This window comes from Marmota marmota, unplaced genomic scaffold (genome assembly GCF_001458135.2).
Source record: "Marmota marmota marmota unplaced genomic scaffold, marMar, whole genome shotgun sequence".
NCBI classification, from domain to species: Eukaryota; Metazoa; Chordata; class Mammalia; order Rodentia; family Sciuridae; genus Marmota; species Marmota marmota.
Window position 1 is genome coordinate 13,191,834 of NW_025999880.1, and position 22,993 is coordinate 13,214,826.

Genomic DNA, 22,993 nt, shown 5'->3' on the forward strand with positions numbered 1-22,993 from the left:
TTTGACATCTTCTTCTCTAATGAAAACTTAAGGCAGATTTGTCCAGTTGATTCTTTGACCATGTTGGAATGTTTCCATTCCAGACTGGGTTGAAATATCATACTTATTAAGTTTTTAAAATAAGAGGTCTTGATCTAATTTGTGCACCTTAGAATGTGAGCCCCTGAAGGTGTATGCACTTACTAGAGGGGAAATAAAAATTTTCTTTCACAAAATATTTTTCAACCACCTTTTGCTTGAACTGTGGCCGCTGAACAAGAGTTGGGGATGAGTGTTACTTTGGCTTTTTCCAACCCGAGGTGGTATGATTCAGAATGTTCAAACTGGGAACTCTTTGAGAGCATCTGCAGGGTTATGGCTGGGATTTAATTTGCGCGGCCACCCGTTCTTAGTTTCTACTTTTAAAACCTCATTGCAACTCCTTAGAAGCAGGGTATTTTATCCTTTGGAAGGGCACAGCCAGAGTCTATTCCCTCCAGGAATGTGAGAGAACCTCACGAGATGCCCTGCTGGATCTTAATCGATCTTTCCTGCCGGCTAATTAAGCATCACTTTTACTCAGCAACTGGGGACTGTGTAATTATCAGCCTGGGTTGCCCTGAATAATTGAAACAAACAGAATGCAGAAGATGGGAGTTTTTTTGCAAAAGTGGGAAATGTCTGTAATTTCTTGGTAGACTGAAAGGGCGTTGAAAACAAACTTCTGTACAATGTTACTTCACTAGTAGACAGTTTAGGCTTAGTTAGTAACCCACATGGAGGCTTAGTTAGTAACCCACAGAATTTTATATTTTCACAAATTTGTGTTTGTATTATATAGGATTACTGTAAGTATAGTATGAGGAGTAAAAGAATTATTTTAAATTGTATTACAGGGAGGGGGATTTATACTAGTAGAACCCCCCATATCTACCTAAATATATTTAAGGATAAGGGATGTAAAAACAATTTTGCTGCAGCTATAAGGACAAATGAACAATGAGGAGGAATTCTTCTTTCCCATATTGGGAAAAGTCTAAATTTTAACCTTAACTGTGTAATAAAAGGCAAATTTGTTATCATTCATTACTGTTGGTTGCATATTACTCCTTGATGTGTGTGTGCAGCACTGGTGGTTGAACATGGGGCTTTATGCAAGCTAGGCAAGTGCTCTACCATGGAGCTATGATCCCAGCTCTGAATATTACTTCTTATCCTCTTTTGAAATGCATACACACATGTGCATATGCACAGACACATAGAAACCTTATTTCTCATGGAGTAGAGAAGCTTCCTTGTGCTTAAACAGTGTCCGGCGTGGTTTGTGGGGTAGACACTCAGGAAATAATCAGCAGGAGCTTTAGGAAACATCTGCATTGTTGATGAGAGCTTTCTGTTCATTGATTTGTTGCAAGAAAGATGACACTTTATTTAGAATTTCATAATTATCAGATCACTGAGGAAATGAGGAGCCAGAAATTAAACTGTGCAAGAAAATGGAAAGAGGCGGCTTTCCTTTGGCAAGCTATTTGAAATAGCCTTACCTCTACCCCTTCGTTATTATCATCATTAGTGTAACCCTTGCTTAACCAAATCCTCTTCTTTATTTATGGCTGGTTAACATGATGCACTTTCATGTATTAATTCCAGTTGTTTTGAAAATACTGAAATCTTGCAAAATATTGGTCATATTATTTTATGTGGCAATTATATATATCTCCCCAAAAGCTGGGTGTGAGAGAAATTTGGAAGCCATCAAATTTGAGAACTAATTATCTATGATAAATGGTGAGTAACATGGAAAAAAATTTCAAAGTCATTTAAAAAGTTTCATTTTTAATCATATTAAAACAACAGTATGTTAGGGGGTTGGTAAATTTTGAGGGTAAGAAGCTGTCTAAAACTATAATTTGTTACTCCAGTGTTTATTTGGAAGGTTGGTAGAAAATTCCTAGCACAATAATCTTGGAAAGCTAGTAGATAAATATAAATACTGCATATATTTACAACTTTGTTTTCTTACTTCAGTCCTTTAATTCTTTCTTCAACACTGTATTGCTGGGGAGTGGAAAATGGTGAAGAGAAGTAACAATAGCACTGCCTCTGATTCTTAGTAAATTTTGGGGCTTGGCCCTATTTTTTATGGCTGGCTCAGAATGCAGTGGTGTTTGCCATGGTTGTGGTGGACCTGCTGTAAATTGAAGTGTCTGATGTCATCGCTGCTATTATAATATGCCATTTGCCACCTTTCTGTTGTCTAGGGTGACTGACAGGAGGAAATAATGATTGTGTCAAGAGTCACAGGTGTTCTCCAAATTCTCATTTGTTTTTTCAGTACAAGTAGCTTACCCATTCTCTTTCTTCCTAGGCTTAATGACAAAAAATAAAATAATATGGAATCTGTGTCTAGAGCTACATCCTCCCTCCCCCACCCCTAATTTGAAAGTATTTCCAAGGAAGGATAATGTTTTCAATATAAGACAAAACAAAAATGAATGGAAATTTCTGTGATTCCAAGAAAGTGAAACCCTGTTGTGGTATTTGATGTCCTGAGCTGTGATTTTCGTTGCTAGTCTTCAAATTGTTTTCTCACTTAAACCTTCTCCCTAAACAAAACAAAACAAAATTAACAGGGATGGAGTTGTGGCTCAGTGGTAGAGCACTTGCCTGGCATGTGTGAGGCCCTGGGTTCAATCCTCAGCACCATATATAAATAAATAAATAAAAGATCCATTTACAACTAAAAAATATTAAAAAACAAAAACAAGCAAAAAAACTAACAACTTTCACATTCCGAGTCCAGGTTTTCACTGAGCTCTTTAGAAAATGCTTGGGATGAAAGCAGACAAAGACTCCTCCTGCTTTATGATGGTGGTCACTGCAGGATCAGCTCCAGATGTGAGACACCTGGCACAGAGCAGGCATGATCTACACCCAGAAACCTGACGACGTTCTCACTCGCTTGGAGAAACAGTAGAGTGTTTCTTAAATGTTTGATCCAGTAGAGGCTGCCTGACAGCAATAATGCATTGAGAGTGGGGGAAGGGATGAAGAATATAGAATATTTTTATTATGGAGGTAGGGATAAATTCTCTCTTGATGGCCCTTTTTGGCACAACGAGTCATTTGTACTCCCTGTTGGAAGTCAAGGCCTGAGCCAATGGAAACAAACTTGGTGTATTGTTTCCTTCTGTGAAACTTAATAATGCTAAGGAGTTCCAAAAAGAGACAAGTAGATTTATAGGATACTGAAATGGAAAAAAAGAAAATAAAGAAATAACTTCGTGTAGCAGGGATTATGGCACAAACCCCAGGATATTTAAAGTACAAGCAGAAAGAATATCTTGAACGTGTCTCGTCGTAGGTGACTTGGCTGTTGCTCTGCATGAAACACGATATGCTAGTTCAAATCTCATGAAAAGAATGCTGACTTTGGGGATTTTAGTTTTATTTTCTGCTTAACATGGAGTTAGTTTTTAAAACTAGATTTAACCTTAATAATGGATATATAAACTCTGATATCTTCGCATTACAGATAGACAAGAAGTTAGTCTGGTAAAACTTGGGAGGAAGAGTTTTAAAGTAGCATACTGTAAATCTCATATTGTTAATTACATAGAATTTTACTTTTCATAACTGCTGGTTATTGAGCTTAAAAACTCCCAGAACAAAACATATTCAAATGAAGCATGCTCATTAAGAGAACGAATATTTTATATGCTAATGTGCTATTGGTACATTTGTGTTACTCATAAGTTTAAAGATTCGCTCATAACATCTCTTTCTGTTCTTTAATTTTGTTATTTATCCTGGAGTTTCAGTGCCAATGCAGAAAAAAAAAAAGAGTAGGAGATACTTGCATGATGATTCATCTAAGTTTAAATAGCTCTGAAAGACTTAAAAGTCATAGCAATAATTGTAGTACTTCTTGAAGGTTAATATTCATTTTTTTCTTTTTTTGCTTTATTCCTCCCTCTTACCCTTAAAAAAAATTAAAGAAGGACTGGGGACATAACTCAGTGGTAGAGTGCTTGCCTCAAATGTATGAGTCTGTGAGTTAAATGCCAAATCTCTGTACTAGTTTTCTGTTATTCAGTGAGTGTATGTAGAGATTTCACAATTGTGTTAAATGTTTTTGGACTCTACTTCTTTAGGAATGAGGGTTACATTTCATTGCTCTTATAGTCTAAAATATTCTACAGGTGAGACTTATACAATATTACCTGTTGCTGGTTTTTTGGCTTCACTTTAGGATCTGAAAAGAAAGATTATCTGATTATGTGTTTTTCTAAGTTTCTGTCCTTTCAAAGCAGCCTCGAAATGTGCAATTCTCCCTTTCATTTTATGATGATGATGATTTTTTTTTCACTTGTGGGGGTATTTTGGGTTTGGTACCAAGATTAAATTGTTCCATTTTCTTTTACATTGGGCTATGTGGTGGTATTAGTAGGTGGAAACTTCTCCCTCTGGCATCCTATAAAATAAATATTTTGTGTAAGTAACTCTGACATGTAATAATATTTCATATTTTTCATGCTAAGTAACAGGTGGATTTTTTAAAAAGTTTGGATGAAAAAATTTATTCCTTTCAAAACTTTTTATTGAAAAAGCAAGAAAAAAAAATCTCAGATAATAATTTTTCTATGTATTAAAAAGCATAGTCCTTGGTGGCTCAGAATAAATGCCTAATAATAAAACCATATTTATGATATTTTAATTTTATATCTTTGAGATTTTAGATTGAAGTTCAGAAAAATACATTTTAAGGGAGTTTTTGAGATCACTTGTAAAATAAGGTTATATATAATTCTTCCCAGTACTGAGCTCCTTAAATAGAATAACATGGTCCATCAAGAGTAAAAAGGAATTTTGAAATGTGATACAAGAGGCATGCAGGTAACTGTGCTTGCATCCTTTGTTGCTGCAAAATTGAAGTGACTCAGTCTTAAATAGACCAGCTTTGAATGGTTTTCTTGTAGATACATGTGGCTACTATTAGATGTATTATAAATGCTCAACCTCATTTTGTGAGCTAACCCACTAGAATATCTTTAATAAGCTGAGCACTACCCTTTAGCCATATAGTTAGGTCACTGAAATGTGCTTTATTCCTTATAGTATTTTGATCGTTTTCACCATGTGGGCACACTCCTGTTATCTACTCAATATGGATTTGCTTTGATCTCAAAGAAATCCTCAGTGTTAATTTTCAATACATGAAGCTTTTGTGTTTGTAGATGGAAACTCTTAATCCATACATTGCTTGAAAAGATCATTTGTATGAAATTCGTGACTTCATTTACTCTCCATTTGCTTTGCCCTTGATTTAAGCCTTATTTGATCTGGAGCTAGTCTTTTGTCCCAGAGTTGTATTGTGTTTTTGTTTTTGTTTTCTTTCTGCTTATAGAAGACCAGTGGGAAAAAAATGTCTCTGTGTCTGTATTTATCTGTTTGTGGATTTCCAGGAGCCTGTGGCTTGGGCCTTCCTCATTGTGGTTTTCTCTGATTTGCATGTTTCCCCTTGTTCTGGCAGAGAGAGTCTACTCTCTGTATTACAGTGAAACTGGAACAGAGGGGAGGGAAGTGCAAGATCAAGGGGTCAGCTGTCAGGAGCCAGGCTTTTTGTTCTGATGTTATTTCTATAACCCTGACTGAGTGTCCTGAAGATTCCCTAAATGATGATCTTATGTTTTCTTTTTAGATTGCCTTTCCAAAATGTTGTTAGGAATTTAAAAAAAAGTTACAAAAATGCAAACATTATTACAGGAAAAATAAATTTTTTTGCATATATATATATATATATATATATATATATATACAGTAAACTTTATCACCCAAACTTTAAAACCTCTCTGATTTCTTTTATGGTGTCACTATGATTTTTTTTTAATTTGGAAAATGATGCAGGAAATTTCATTTCCTTAGGTTTTTGTTTTATTTCGTGATTTTGTCGAAAATGAGTTGAGTCTAATGTGGGTTTTTATCATCACACCATGTGAATCATTTCTTCTTTGGATGCCAGATCTGCTCTCCTACTGTGTAGCCTCATTGAGTCTCCCTGAAGTGCAGTGCTAGCAGGGTTGATAATGAAATGTGGTACTGCTTATCACGCTCAGTGAAGGGCTCAGAAAAGACTGGGGTGGGGGTAGGGGCGAGAATCAATCCCTCAGGAACTTCTCCAGTGCTAGATATCCATATTTATCCCCCTGCATTTAAAACGGAAATGAGCTATCTTATGGTTTTAGTTTTTGATTTACATAAGATGTCACCGCCGCCTTGGCAATGGGAATATTGTGCAGACCAACTGCTGACCTGTTTGGAAAGATCTAAGCCTATGGCCCCAGGTCTGATGCCATTTCTTTCATATTTCTTTCAAGACTCTCAGCAGTGCTTTGCAGTAGCTTTGATTCTTCAGTCCTCAAAGGATGCCCCTTCTAGGGCCAAACTTCTGAAGAAAAAAAATCAATGTAGGGGAACAAATATCACATAAAGGAAAGAGCTGCTCTCCCTGTGGCAGTTCTTACTGTACTTAGACAATTAATGGGGAATTTACAAACCAGTAATACCCTGTTGTTTCAAGTAAAAAAAAAAAAAAACTCCAGTATGATGCTAGTGCTTTGTTGCTGCAGAATGGAAGTGACTCAGTCTTAAATAGTCCAGCTTTGAATGGTTTTGTTGTAGATACATGTGGCTAATTTTAGATGTATTATAAATGCTCAACCTCTAGTACCCTCTTGAGTTTTTGAGCCTTGTGGAGGTTCTCATTTTAATTTACAGAAAACTTTATAATCTCCAATTAGCTATTTCTCTAAATTTTATTAATGTATGATTTTCATTTGTGAATTCTGCCATAACCACCAAATTGAAACCTTCTACTATGTCTACCAAGTGCTTTTTTCCCCAAAAAAACAATGTTATTTTTTTCCATTTTTTTATTGGTACATTATACTTATATGTAATAGTGGTATTTATACATGCACATAACAATATAATTTGATCAGTATTGTTCCCCAGTATTTCCCCTTTCCTCTCTCCTCCTCCATCCCCAGATCCCTTTCCTCTACTCTACTGATCTTCCTTTTGTTTTCATGAGATTCCTCTCCATACATTGTTTTGTTCCATTTTCTGCTCTAGTTTTCAGGTATGAGAGAAAACATTACAGCCTTTAACTTTCCGGACTTGGCTTAGTTCACTTAACATCATACTCTCAAGTTCTGTCCATTTTCCTGAAAATTACACAATTTTATTCTTCTTATGACTTAATAAAACTATTTTGTGTGTATATATGCCACATTTCCTTTGTCCATTCACCCCATTAATGGACCCTAGGCTGGTTTCATAATTTGGCTATTGTGAATTGTGCTGTTACAAACATAGGTATGCATGGATCACTATAGGATGCTGACTTTAATTCTTTAGGATAAATACCGAGGAGTTGTGTAACTGGGTCATATGTGTTTCCATTCATAGTCTTTTGAGGAATCTCTATACTGTTTTCTGTAGTGGTTATACTAAATTACAGCCCCCATGACAATGTAAAAGTGTTACTTTCCTCCCATACTGTCTAGCATTTATCATTGGTTGTATTCTTGATGGCTCCTACTTTAACTGGAATAAGGTAAAATCTCAGTGTAGTTTTGATTTGCATTTCCCTAATTGCTAGAAGCGTTGAATCTTTTTTATATATTTTTTGGCCATTTATATTTCTTCTTTTGAGAAGTATCTTTTCAGTTCATTTATTCATTTATTGATGGGGTTATTTATTTTTTGGCAGTAAAGTTTTTGAGTTTTTATATATTCTGTCAGAAGACTGGCTAGCAAAGATTTTCTCCCATTCTATAGGTTCTCTCTTCACACTCATAATTGTTTCCTTCATATGCAGAAACTCCTTAATTTGATGCCATCCAAATTATTAGTTCTTGGTATATTTCCTGAGCTTCAGGAGTCCTATTGAGGAAGTTATTGCCTGCACCTATTTGTTGGAGTGTTGACACTAATTTTTCTTCTAGAAGTTGCAACATTTTTGGTCTAATTCCTAGGTCTTTAATCCACTTTGATTTGTCTTTTGTGCAAAGTAAGAAATAGAGATCTAGTCTCCTCCTTCTTCTACATATAAATAACCATTTTTTTCCTCAGCGCCATTTGTTTAAAAAGCTGTTTTTTGCCCCCATATGTTTTTGGCACCTTTGTCAAGGATCAAATGACTGTTATCTGTGTGGATTTGTCTTCTATTTTGTTTCATTGGTCTCTGTGACTGTTTTTTTTTTTTAATCAGTACCATGCACAAAAGAATAGTTTTTGTGACTATAGCTCTGTAGTAGGATTTGAAGTTGGGTATTATGATGCCTCCAGCATTGCTTCCCCCCCTCTCTCCTCTTAGAAATACTTTGGCTGTTCCGGGACTTTTATTATTCCAAATGAATTTTGAGACTATTTTTTTCTAGTTCTGTGAAGAATGTCATTGGTATTTTGATGGGGATTATATTGAATCTGTAGATCATTTTTGGTAATATGGCCATTTTAACAATATCAATTCTGCCTATCCATGAACATGGGTGGTCTTTCCATTTTCTTCTGTCTTCTTCAATTTCTTTCTTCTATGTCCTATAATTTTCATTATAGAGGGTTTTTTTTACCTCCTTGGTTAGATATAGTCCTAGTTTTTTTTTTAAGGCTATTTTGGGTGGGACTGTTTTCCTGATTTCTTTTTCAGAAAATTCATTATTGATATATAGGAAAGCTGTTGATTTTTGTACATTTATTTTGTATCCGTGTGTGTGTGTGTTGAGAGAGAGAGAGAAAACTGATTTTTAAAATATTACTGAAAGTAACAGAATTAATAAAAGATTAGAATTTAGAATTCCTAATTGGTTACTTAGTTTACTTAGCCAGGCCATTAAAAATAATGAAGTGGCATATTTCAAAAGATTAATGGCTTAACAGAATTGTAACCAGGCACAGCGGTGCATGCCTGTAATCCTAATGACTTGGGAGGCTGAGGCAGGAGAATCACAAGTTCAAGGTCAGCCTGGGCAACTTAGCAAGATCCTGCCTCAAAATAAAAAACAGAAAGGACTGGAGGACTGGGAATGTATCTCAGAGGCAAGTATCTCTGTGTTACCCCCAATACTGAAAAAAAACTGTAAACAATTATTGAAGTCTAGTTAATTATATGAATATGAATGCCAGAGTGTTTGGGGATGAAGTGCACTAATGCTTACAGTTTGTTTTGGAAGGCATCAAAAAATATGATGTATGGGTGAATGGATAGATGGATGGATAGATGCATGACAAAGCAAATGTAATAATATATGAATCATAGAATCTACATTGTATATAGATATGGAGATTCTTCCAATTTTATACATAGTTGAAATTTTTCATAAAGTTTTGCTAGAAATATATGATTGGTTTTGTTTAGCAATTTAGAAACTATGGACTTCATTCACTGTGGTTTCAGAAAACCATATACTTCCTCAATTTGGAAATGTAATAAAAACACACACACATATGTGGTTTTTAGAATGATAGTTATCTAGAAATAACTTTATTATTCAGGGATGATACTAAACTAAAGGATAATCTTCCAGTTTGTTACTTCTGACATAACTAATGGGAAGTAGCAAACTTTTATACTTCTTTAAAACTTCTAGACCAGCAATTATTGAAGACTGAAATTCAATTCAAACATTCAGCCCAGGAGATCCTGAAATTTTGATTTTTTTTTAAAGAAAGGCAATTTCTGACTTTTCTCATAAATTTGATAAAAGGAAAGCTAATAGGAGATTGGTAGTCCAGTAGGAAATGGAACTCAATTTTACATTTTTTTAAATCATTTTATGGTATTAAAAATGACAGAGGTTAGAAACAAAGCTCTTATTCTTTTATTGAACTAGAATTGAAAGTGGCAGAAAATCATTTTGGCCCGACTGCAGTAAATGTTATCACTAAAACATGTTCGGGGGATATTAGGACAGTCTCTCAAGCACTGGACACAAAAGTTCACAGAACAAGAACTGATTTTTCTGTCCTTATCTTGAAATTATTAGATGTACAGGAGATGAAAGTATCTTAGCTCCTAAGAGGACAGGGGATGGAGTACATGTTGAAAAATGATAATGTCTCCTTTCTGAAGCCGGAATGGAGAGTATGTGGTAGCATGGGTGGCTCCGCATTGACAGGCATGGTGGAGGGGAGGGAATTCACAGGGGCAGGGGTGTCAGCACCCGAACCAGCACACAGGCCTGAGGAATCCAGGACCAGAGAAAACTTTGCCCCTTCAGTACTGTGAGCTGACAATGCAAATGGCGAAGAAGCAAATGATGTTCTTCATTAAAAGAACTGTTTGAAGATTTTATTTAACAAGGAGATTAAACTGGAGCTGTCAGCAGCTACTTTATTTGAGGAATCCTGTAGGAGAGAAATTTTAAGTCCATTTGGGAAAAACCAATCATTTTTGAGTGTGCAGTGTGATTATGCTTCAGAATTTTGTGTAAATGAAGCAGGTTGGTAGGCATATGTTTGCTGATTCTAAAATGATTAAAATTCAGAATAAGTAAGACTCTTGTGAAATTGAGTTTTCAGGCCCCAGCCAGTGTTCCATACTGCCATATGGCATAACTAGAATTAATTGCTGTTCCCAGTCTCTTATTCTTTTACTGAATACTTAGGTGCCCTGTTTGAAATACTAGAGGTTCCCCAAAAGTATTAAATCATATGAGATCCATGTTTGACATGTTCATGAAGACAGTGTGTGTAGCTAATAGTTGCTTAGAAGAATAAGCCTCTTAAGAGTTTTTCTAACATCCCTCCACTGTCTCCCTACTCCTTGCTTTGCTTTTTTTTTTTAATTAAAAAAGGATCAATAGATAGAAGGGTTAGCAAGAAAGGAATGAAAGATTCCCAGGACTTTACTGTGCGGTATAAATAGAAAAGACAGAGCAAGGAATCTCTCAACATAGACCAGCCACGATAAACAGCATCACCTGGAAATTGTTGGTAATGCAGACTCCCAGGTAACCATTGAAGCAGACCTACTGAATCAGAATCTGCATTTTAATAAAACCAAGGTTATTTGTACGTACATTAACATCTGAGAAGCATTGCTCTAACACAGCAGACACACAAGGTTCATTTAAAAAAAATTTTTGTAGCTGTAAATGGACAGAATGCCTTTATTTTATTTGCTATGTGGTGCTGAGGATCGTACCTCACATGTGCTAGGCAAGTGCTTTGCCACTGAGCCATAACCCTAGTGCGCACCCCAACACATACACACATGCACAAAGTTCATTTTAAATCTGTTTATCAGAACTCAGAATACATATTTCTGGAGATAAGCTTCTTAAAGGCAATGCATGGTCTTATATTTAATTTTTTCTTATGAAATTCTAGCATGGTGCTGGCATGTGGCAGGAGTTCAATGATGTGTGGATAATGAATGGTAAAAATGTGCTATAAATATGCTTTTAGGTCCCTTACTAGACCTTATAATAACAAGAGACCCTCTTTATTTGAAAAATTATATTCCTACATAATATTTCCCAGAATTAAGGATGCTTTCTTTTTACTGAATTGAGAGAATACAGAGCCATGTTGAAAAGATGGTATCCATCTCTTCAAATATCTCCTATAATAACCTCAAAATATACTCAACTGTCATGTATATCTAAAATGAACAAATGAGAAAAAGAAAGAAAGTAACATTTCTCTGACATTCTAATTGGAATTGTGATAAAAGATTACAAGACTGCTCACCGTGTGTCTGAGTTCCCTGGGAGCATAGATGTCAATCATTCCAGCCACCTTTTTTACACATCACCAGCCCTTCATCTTTGGCTATCCTCCTCCCTATTCAGCATTGTACAGCCTTGTCTTTACAATCTCTCTTTCTTTCCCCCCTCCCTTTCTCTCTCTCTTTCTTTTCCTGATGATTCTCTTCTACCCTTTGCCTATTTTCCGTCGAGTCAATGTCCTGTTATAAATTGAACCCCAAGTGGATCCTCAGGCTCTTCCTCCATCTGTGCCTAGCTAAAACATGACTTTCCTACCAGACATTGTTTAGCTTGCAACCATCTTAAAGAGAATTTGCTCATTTTCCGGAAGTGCTGTTGGCAATCTTCAAGCTCCTCGCTGCCACTTCTAGATTTTTTGCTCTTTGATTCTGTGCAAAGTCTTTACCCGTTTGAAGTTTGTCTCCATAACTTTGAAATACTCTGTCCCTCATCATCTTTTGAATTCAGTCTCTCCTCACATTGCTTAAGGACTAAAGTTGTCAATTCACAGTTGTTATTTTTGCTCCACTTCTGCTGCTGTTCCCCAGAGACTTCCTCTTTCTTCAGTTTAGCATTTCTTTCTCCATTACATCTCTCTAATCATCACATAAAAATGCTCAAATCTTTCCTAAGATTAGAAAAAAATAGATGTCCTACAGAGCAATTCCCTCTCTGACTGCTGACTTGTATCCCTTCCTGTACAGGGAAACGTCATGAAATAGAAACTCAGACTAGCCATTTCTGGTTTCCTGTTCTCTGGTCAGTCCTTGTTCATTCTTTAGTCCCCTTTAATCTAGCTTCTGCTGCATCATGTTACTCTACCAAAGTACCAGTCCCTTTTGGATTGCCACATAGAGTTGATACTTCATGTTTGTCTGATTTGGTCTTTCTGTGGCATTTGACATAATTTATCACTTCATTTTTCTTAGAAATTTAAAAAACTCGCCTGCTATGGACTCCCATGATGATAGTCTCTCCTGGTTTCATTTCTTCCTGTGTATAGTCTCTCTCTCTCTCTCTCTCTCTCTCTCTCTCTCTCTCTCTCTCTCTCCTCTTACTTGAACTCATTTTGTTACCCTGCCCTCCTCCTGCTGTTCCTCATCTTGTGTCTTTCATTGCTACATTCTTCTAGGCAGTTACCTGCATGTCTATAGCTACAGTTTCCCCTGTGCATGGATGACTCCCAGTTCTACAGCTGCAGTTCTGCGTCCAAGGCACCAGAAAGCACATTGGATAGCTCCTCCCCAGTGTCCCATGGGATACTTCTGACTGCCCAACACAGGGAGAGACCCTGCTGGATGCCTCCTCAACAGCCATCTTCCATTCTTTCTTGACAGCAGAATGCTACTAACCCAGGGATGAATCATCATCTGCAAGCCATTCTGCTTTGCTAGTGGTTGGTCTAAGATTTATATAAAATACAGTTCGGGCTATAGAAATGTAAGATTTCTGAAAGTCGTTCACCTGACACTGATGTTTGGGACATAGCACTACTTTGAAATGTACTAATTACCTGAAGACATTCATCTGCTCCGAAGTGTTAGAGCAGAAAGATGGGATCTTCATGCCGTCGTTCTGGCCTGCACCAACTCTGGAATCACCTGCCTCCAGACCTTTTGTTTTGTGGGAAAAATAAACCTCTACTCATCCAAACCCTTGTCAGTCAGGTTTTCTGTTACTTGTAGTCAGAAGAATCTTGAATGCTTGGGGGTCTAGGTCTGACCTTGTTATCTGATATTCTGCTTCTTCTGCTCTTACATTCTAGTCTTCCTCTGCTTTCTCTAGGCCCAGGTTGCCAAGGTAGCATCTGGGAGTCATTCTTGACTTCTCTCTTCTTTTCCCCAGTCATCAATAGGCCTCCTGATTCTTTATCCTAAATCCGTCTTCTTTTTCTTTTAATGTTTTTATTAGTGTGTTATAATGTTACATAATAGTGGAGCTCATTTTGACATAATCATACATGCATGGGATATAATTTGCTCCATTTCAGTCCCCAGTGCTTTTTCTTTTGCTTCTCCTTCTCTTCTCTACTGGTCTTTCTTCTACTTATTTTTTTCTTGTTGTTTTTTAAGTTGGTGCTTTTCATATGTACATAAAGGTAGGATTCACTATGGTATATTCCTGTGTATACAAAGCATAATTTTGTCATTTCATTCCCAATTTTCTTCCTTTTCTCATTTCCTCCTCCATATCCTTCAATTCCCTTCCTCTGTTCCACTGATCTCCCCTCTAATTTTGTGGAACCCCTCCCCCCCATACTCTTTTTTCCCTACTTGCCCTAGCTTCCACATGTGAGAGAAAAATTCACCCTTGACTTTCTGAGCCTGCCTATTTCACTTAGCATAATGTTCTTTAGTTCCATCCATTTACCAGCAAAAAAAAAAAAAAAAAGCATAGTTTCATTCTTCTTTATGGCTGAGTAAAACTCTAGTGTGTATATATACCACATTTTCTTTATCCATTCATCTGTTGACAGGCACCTGGGCTGGATCCAGAACTTGGCTGTTGTGAATTATGCTGCTGTAAACATGCAAGTGCCTGCCTCACTATAGTATGATGCTAAATCTGTCTTCTTGTGTCCCCTCTGTCACTGGCTAACCATCAGCTTTCATAAAGTGTGACCTGAGTTTTGCAGAATGCTCTTTTCTAGTTTTTGCCTCCCATCTATCCCTGTTCCAGTTTCTTCTGCTCCTCCATTTTGTTGAAAGAGAGAACTTATACTCAATGGTCATTTAATCATTCATGCTATAAGAGATTTACTGACATAAAATGATAAGACGTACTATAGAAGGTTGAAAAGTATATAAAATCTCACAGAGAAAAATACCTGAAAAAAATATACACCAAAACATTAGTGATAATGATCTCTGGCAAGTGGAATTTGAGTGAGTTTTAATTTCTTCTTTTTGTTTATTTGTATTTTCTCTCTATAGTGAATATATATCTAATCACAAGTTACCAATACCAAAGTTTTGCCTGTTTTAGAAAGGGGCAGGGATTTAAGAGCCAGAATATTTGGTTTCAAGGTGGGAAAGGAGTTGGTACTGAGGGGGAAAGAGACATGGAAATAGGAGATTAGGCTTTAATTGTGCAGCTTGGTCTGGGGTGACTTCTATGAAAACAAACATCTGTATTTGGGGGTGTATTATGCTGTGCTTTTTTAAAATTTTTTATTGTTGGTTGTTCAATTATGCTGTGCTTAAACATACACATGCAAAAGGGAAATGATTTTTGAGCCATATGAAATGCAACAGTCCTTTGAGTGCTTTATGATGATTTTTCTAAAATATGTTTTGGATTTTTCTTTTTAAATCAAGGAAGTTCATTCTGAAGGTCTTCATTAGATGAGGTATCACTGACTGAGAACAACTTCCATCTCTTAGATGTTATCCCTTTGAGCTGCACTGAACTGACACAGGATGAATCTTTCATTACAAAAGGATTATCTACACTCTGTTCGACTACTTAGTAAAGCATTCATTTTTGTTGGACTCCTTTTCCAAAGTCACGGTGCTTGAGTAAACCATTCACTTCCTCTTTCTCAAAACATCAGTCACCATGATTGATTTTTATGTGGGTCATAAAGAGAAATGGAATCAACTGAAAGCAGGGTGAGGATTACAGACTAAAGCAGTTAATTTACTTAACAAATATATATATCAGCAAGTTGTTTATGTTGGACATGATGCCAGGTGATCAAGACTGTGTCACATAAGACATATCCTTGTTTTCCAAGGAGTTCTTGGGCTAATGAGTGGCCAGAGTCTGCATGGAGCCCCCTGCTCACAGATCCCTTTCCTATAGAGTCTGAAATGTTTTGTTTCAATTTGTTACATGCCTGGAGTCCCACAATTTAGAGATTCATGTGGGTTTTAAAATATAATTTTTTTAAATTACAAATTTACTTGGAGGGTGAAGAAACTTTCAGTGATCCATTTATGTGCATTGGTCCTATTCAATGATTTTCTTCTGTCTCTTGGTTCAGGTGACTGTACTAAGGAAATTCAATGGCTAGTAAGTTTGTTAAATGGCTGTGATAGGCAAATGCTCAGTGCTAAGTACTCTGAGGGTTGTGAGAGTAAAAAATTATCCTTTCCCTCACACTTCAGAGACTGTTAATTCTGCAATTTAAGATTAACAGTCATGAGCTGGGTGCAGTGGTGCACATCTGTAATCTCAGAGGTTCCGGAGGCTGAGTCAGAAGGATCTCAAGTTCGAAGCCAGCCTCAGCCTCATCAAGGTGCTTAGCAACTCAGTGAGACCCTGTCTCTAAGTAAAAAAATACAAAGTAGAGCTGGGGATGTGGCTCAGTGGTCAAATACCCCTGAGTTCAATCTCCCGTACAAAAAAAAAAAGCTAACAGTCACAACTAAAATTGATCACATACCTACCATGTGCCAGGCCCTGTGTCAAGGATTTTATACAAATTCTCTCATTTAACCCTCTCAAAATGTATGCAAAGTGAACACTGTTGTAATCTCCTTTTAGCAGACAAGAAAACTGAGGTTCAGAGAGGCAAGCAGTTTGCCCAAGCCTATGTAGAAATTAGGTTCTGGAATTGGGATTTGAATCCAGGCAGTGTGATTTTTGGGTAAACACTCGTATTGAGGCTCAATTTCTTCATAATTAGTGAAGAATGTCAATTTGTTCATTCATTTGTAGGGTAAACAAATGTTTATTGAGCATATACTGTGTGTGAAGCATTTTTTTGTAGTGACACAAGTCCCAGTCCTTCTGCAACTTATTTTTAGGGATGATAAACCAAAGGATTATACAGTACACTACTTTGTAGGGTTGTCATTTTGCACACGAAAGTGCCTAATACAATATGTATCACATAATGGATATTCAACAAATATTCTCAAGAAACTGACAACTGGGTGGGAAAGATAAAAAGCATGCACAAAGTACCTAAAGTAAAAGATACATGTAGCAAAATCTTTAGAAGAGGTGCATAGAGATAATACCGGGAAAGCCCAGAGAAGGAATGCACTTCTGGTTGGTGGGCTGTGGGAAGTCTTCATGGATGAGTCAGCATCATGGGTTGGCCAAAGTTGAAAGAAATGGATTTTTGGTGAGATAAATCAAACACAAAAATACCATGTGCAAAAGATGCAGAGGAAGAAGCAAAGGGTGATTCTGTTTTCAGGCAAAAGAGAATAATGGGAAAGATGGCTGAAGAGATAGGATGAAACTAAATCCTGGAAAGGAGAGTTTTGACTGGGTTTGGAGAGGAGGGTAAGTAAAACATGAGACCGGGATAGTTAAACTGAGAAAGGGTGCTTTAGTAGGAAGCTGTGCCCAACATTTGGATCTTTCGTACTAAAATTGAATCTACTGGGAGGTGGGAGATTGTTGTAAAGGAAGAGGAAAACATCAAAGATTGTCTATGTCCCTTTTGCCCAGAGAAATAAGACAAATCTCCTCTGCCACTCTCTAGGAAGGATACTGGGAATTGAACCTAGGGGTGCTTAACCACTGAGCCACATCCCCAGCCCTTTTTATATTTTATTTGGAGACAGGGTCTCACTAAATTGCTTAGGGACTTGCTAAATTGCTGAGGCTGGCTTTGAACTCAAGGTCCTCCTGCCTCAGCGTCCGGAGCCACTGGGATTACAGGTGTGTGCCATCAAGCCTGGCCTATTTTTCAGTTTTATTGTGGAATGACTGGCATGTGAAGCACTGCACATACATAATGTATACAATTTGGTGGTCTAGCCACTTTCCAGAACCTTACATCCATAGGAAAAGCCATTCTAAACAGCTGGCTTTGTGCTTCAACTTTTGAAATATGATTAACTTTTACATTAAAAACTATATTCTACCATTCATATCTGTTAACAATATTTACTAGATTTTTTTAATCTGGTAAACTGTACAACTTGCCACCATCCATTCCTTTGTTTCATTAGGAAAATGAATGCCAAGGCCCAAATATTTGGAAATGAACTTTTGAAATACAGTCTATTCTTAAACTGAGGACTGCCTTTTTAAAATGTCCTTAGCAGACAACCATTGATAAATTATCTCTTTCCTTTGTAGTGGTTCCCCCTCCCCAAACTGGCCCCATTACATGAATTATCAGGAGATCTTATTTAGAAATACAGATTCTAAGCCCCTAGAGATGCTGATTCACTAGGTCTGGGGTAGTCCTCAAAAATGCATGTTTCCACAGGGTTCCAAGGAATTCTAAAGACCAGGCAAATATGTAAGCATCTTTATCAGGAGACTCCAGGTTTTTTTGAGGGAGGGGGGTAGGAGGGTAAGAGGCTATTATGTTTTTCAACTGAATTTTAACAGTGAAAGGGAAGAAAATAAGAAGGATTTTTATTGGAAGGTGTGAACAGAGGATGGCGATTACAATGATAAGGAGGGTTTCCCAACATGATTGGGGATAATTGATAGGAAAAATTTTATGAGCAGGCCTGGCTTAGGACCTGCCAGTAGCTGACAGTATCTCAATTTGCTTCCGGGATGAGCAGAAGGGGATATGCTCATATACTGATTGCCGTGCTTCACTGTGGCCTGGCAAAATCTCAAGACATTTCTGATAGTGAAGAATCCCTCTGAGTGGGGTAGAACTGGAAGTCCTGGGGTTGGCCAGTTGATTGTGGTTGAACTGATGGGACCTCTGACCTGTATTGATGGAGCCTCAGAACAGGCCACATTATCATTAGCCTTAAGATCAAAGTTCATTCCATTCTTTATGATTTAGATAATTGATACTTTATGCAAGGGTTTAACTATAACTGCTATAGGTTCTGTACAGAGGACTCAATGGAAAAGAATGATACTTAAGAATCCTGCCCAATAAGGATCAAAATGAGATTAAGGCAAAAGCAATAGTTTAAAATAAGTAGGTTCATATGAACTTAGAAAAAATTGTGAAATAATTTTCAAGTGATTTCTGAACTTCTGTGTACATTTCAATTCTTAACTAGAAGAAAGTGTATACATAAGAATAGGGGTTTTATAAAAATTTCAGTAATTCATTATAATTCTGGGTGGTTTTAATAGAGGCCTGTATTCTAGATTCTGTTTTTATTTATTTATTCAGATTTTGGTGCAATGTGAATGAGTGAAATAATACTGTCTTTAATTAGGATTCTGTTGTTATTTTTCAATTAATCTGTGTCAGTAGTTTTAGCATTTGTATTAAATCATTTTCTTCATGAAAGCTTTTAATGAGGAAACAAATTGATTGTATTTATGTATTGGATTCTTGCCACTGTGATGTGTATTCGGTCGTGTCTTTTGAAGTGTATTTTTGCTGGTCATCTCGTGGTTAGTCTTTGAAGCTTTGACACACACACACACACACACACACAGAGAGAGAGAGAGAGAGAGAGAGAGAGAGAGAAACTCTTTGTTTGGATGAAGGTTTTAATTTAACAAAGCACTCTTATTTTTAATATTTCTTCTCTTTTCTCCCCTTCCTCTTTTTCCCCCTTGCCTTTATGTTACTTAGAGAATAAAGGCACCCCACACCCATCGTATTGGAATAAATCCACACTCCACAGTACTGCTTCAGTGCCTTGCCCTCTGCCTGCCTCCCCAGTATTGTCTTCTCCCTTCCCTGAGAAACACTGCTCTCTACTCATTCTGAGCAATGATACCCTGTGCTGTTTCTGATCTAACAAGAATTTATTGAGCACAAGCTCTATGCTACTTCTCCTTGATGTCTCAGTGATATAGAAAGGTGAGATTTTAATGCACTAATATAGGTGTTCACAGGTGTGCTGTGGAAGCAGCTAAACCAGGAGACTGGGCTGAGCCTCAAGGTACCGTCAAGAGTTTAGGTGAAGAAGGAGGCATGAAAGGAAAAGTGTGCCGGCAGAGGGAGCAGCAACATGTGAGTGGGAGCTGGGGTGAGTCACTGAAGGATTTTAAGCAGATGATTAAGACAGGGTTTGCCCTTTAGGTCATCAAAATAATGTTGGTGCTAAGGACATAAAAAACTGACATTTATTAGGGGCTTACCAGGTACCAGGCTTACTATTCACTTCTTTGTTCATTCTCCCAAGAACCATACAAAGCAGGTGTGCTTACTATTTCTGATTGAAAGATGAGGAAAACATATCTGCAGCAAAAGTCTTATACTAGAAGGTGGAGCTTGGATTACATCCAAGGCCTGTCTGCAAAGCCTTTGTTCTTCATGGTCACTGCATTATCTTTTCCATCCACATTGAAGAGACTGGTCAGAGGGGGCAGGATGATGGCAAGTGGGCCAGTTAGGACATGGTCACCCTGATCTCCATGAAGGCTTGAAGGAATTTCAGTGTCTGCATAGATAGGGAGGAGATAGATTAAAAGGATATTAAGGAAATAGGTCTTGGCGACTGATGGGTATACATAGTAACAGAGAAAGAGGTAAAGGGATGATTCCTAAGCTTCACTTGGGTGGATGTCATACATTGAAAGAGAAAACACAGGAGTAGGAGAGGTTTGGGACTTGAGGAATCAAGGGCAGTTCTACTCAGAAGTTCTCTTTCTTAGAGAGAAGAATATCATTATTTGCTGAGAAATAATGATATCCGCAGCTTCTGAACATTTTAATTCATTTTTTAATATATATATTTTATTTGTTGATGGACCTTTATTTTTATTTATTTGTATGCGGTACTGAGAATCGAACCCAGTGCCTCAATGCATGCTAGGCAAGTGCGCTACCGCTGAGCCACAACCCCAGCCCTTTAATTCATTCTTAAAAGTATTTAGTAAGTAGCCATTGGTTTCTTTCCTGGTCAGCCTGATTTCTATGATCTGTCTCTCCAATCTTCTCTTACTCTCTTTTCCTTTTATCTCACAAACCTGGGAATGTCCCAACCTTGTATGAATTCAACTGTCCAACTTCTCTGTTCTTACACCTGGACAGCTATTCAATGCTGGAGGAAAATTATACAACTGAATTTCCACTATAGTAAATCTTAGTCACCACACCGACAAATTTCTAGAGGTATATGATCAACCCAAGCTGAGTCAAGAGAACATACACAATTTAAATAGATGAATCTCAAGCAAGGAAATAAAAGATGCCATCAAAAGCCTACCAACCAGGGTTGTGGTTGTGGCTCAGTGGTAGAGTGCTCATCTAGCTTGGGTGAGGCGCTGGGTTCAATCCTCAACACCACATAAAAATAAAAGCATTGTGTCCACTTACAACTAAAAAAAATATTTTAAAAAGCCTATCAACCAAGAAAAACCCAGGACCAGACAGATTCACAGCCAAGTTCTACTAGACCTACAAAGATGAATTAATACCAATATTCCTCAAATTATTCCATAAAATAGAAAAGGAGGGAACCCTTTCAAACTCATTTTATGAGGCTGGTATCATCCTGATACCAAAACCAGGCAGAGACACATCAAGGAAAGAAAATTTCAGACCAATATCCCTGATGAATATAGGTGCTAAAATTCTGTCAAATTGTATACAAAAACATATTTAAAAAATAGTGCCCCATGATCAAGTGGGGATGCAAGATTGATTCAACATACATAAATCAATAAATATAATTCATCATCACAACAATAGAATCATATGATTACATCAATTGATGCAGAGAAAGCATTTGACAAAATACAACACCCTTTCATGTTCAAAACAATAGAAAAACTAGGGATTGTAGGAACATACCTCAACATTGTAAAAGCTATCTATGCTAAGCCCAAGGCCAACATTATTCTAAGTGGAGAAAAATTGGAAGCATTCCTTCTAAAAACTGAAACAAGACAGGGATGCTCTCTTTCACCACTTTTATTCAACATAGTCCTTGGAACTCTAGCCAGAGCAATTAGATAGATGAAAGAGATTGAAGGGATACAAATAGGAAAAGAAGAACTCAAACTATCATTATTTGCCAATGACATGATTGTATACCTAGGGATCCAAAAAATTCCACCAGAAAATTTCTAGAATTAATAAATGAATTCAGCAAAGTAGCAGGATATAAAATCAACACCCATAAATCAAGTGCATTTCTATATATCAGTGATGAATCCTCTGAAAGAGAAATTAGGAAAACTACCCCATTCACAATAGCCTCAAAAAACAAATAAACAAACAAACAAAAAATCTTGGGAATAAATTTAACAAAAGAGGTGAAAGACCTTTACAATGAAAACTAAAGAATACTAAAGAAAGAAATTGAAGAAGACTTTAGAAGATGGAAAGATCTCCCATGCTCTTGGACAAGCAAAATTAATATTGTCAAAGTGGCCATACCGCCCAAAGCTCTATACAGATTCAATGTGATTCCAATTAAAATCCCAATGTCATTCCTTATAGAAATAGAAAAGGCAATCATGAAATTCATTTAGAAAAATAAGAGACCCCAAAAAAGCCAAAGCAATCCTTAGCAGGGAGAAGCAGGAAGCATCACCATTCCATACCTTAAGCTATACTACAAAGCTATAGTAACAAAAATGGCATGGTATTGGCACCAAAATGGACATGTAGACCAATGGTACAGAAGAGAAGACACAGAGACAAACCCACATAAATCCTATACAAAGGTGCCAAAAACATACATTGGAGAAAAGATAGCCTCTTCAACAAATGGTGCTGGGAAAACTGGAAATCCATATGTAGCAAAATGAAACTAAACACTTTATCTTTCACCATGCACAAAACTCAAAGTGGATCAAGGACCTAGGAATTAGCCCAGAGACCCTGCGCCTAATAGAGGAAAAAGTAGGTCCAAATCTTCATCATGTCGGGTTAGGCCCTGACTTCCTTAACAAGACTCCTAAAGCGCAGGAAATAAAATCAAGAATCAATAAATGGGATGGATACAAATTAAAAAGCTTCTTCTCAGCAAAAGAAACAATCAAAAAGATGAAGAGAGAGCCTACATTTTGGGAGCAAATTTTTGCCACATGCACATCAGATAGAGCACTGATTTCCAGGATATATAAAGAACTCAAAAAACTTAACACCAGAAAAATAAACAACCCAATCAATAAATGGGCTAAGGAGCTGAACAGACATTTCTCAGAAGAAGATATACAATCAATCAACAAATATATGAAAAAATTTTGTTCAACATTTCTAGTAACTAGAGAAATGCATATCAAAACTACTGTAAGATTTCATCTTATGTCAGTCAGAAGGTAGTCATCAAGAATCCAAACAACAATAAGTGTTGGTGAGGATGTGGGTGAAAATGCGCAATTACACATTGCTGGTGGGACTTCAAAGTGATGCAACCACTCTGGAAAGCAGTGTGGAGATTCCTTAG

General features: G+C 37.0%; 1 protein-coding gene across 1 annotated transcript in view; it reads left to right on the plus strand.

The window, feature by feature from the left end:
* Positions 1-22,993, plus strand: part of Skap1 (src kinase associated phosphoprotein 1) — a 282,423-nt gene that overhangs the window by 32,660 nt on the left and 226,770 nt on the right. The gene's annotated exons all lie outside the window — the stretch shown is intronic.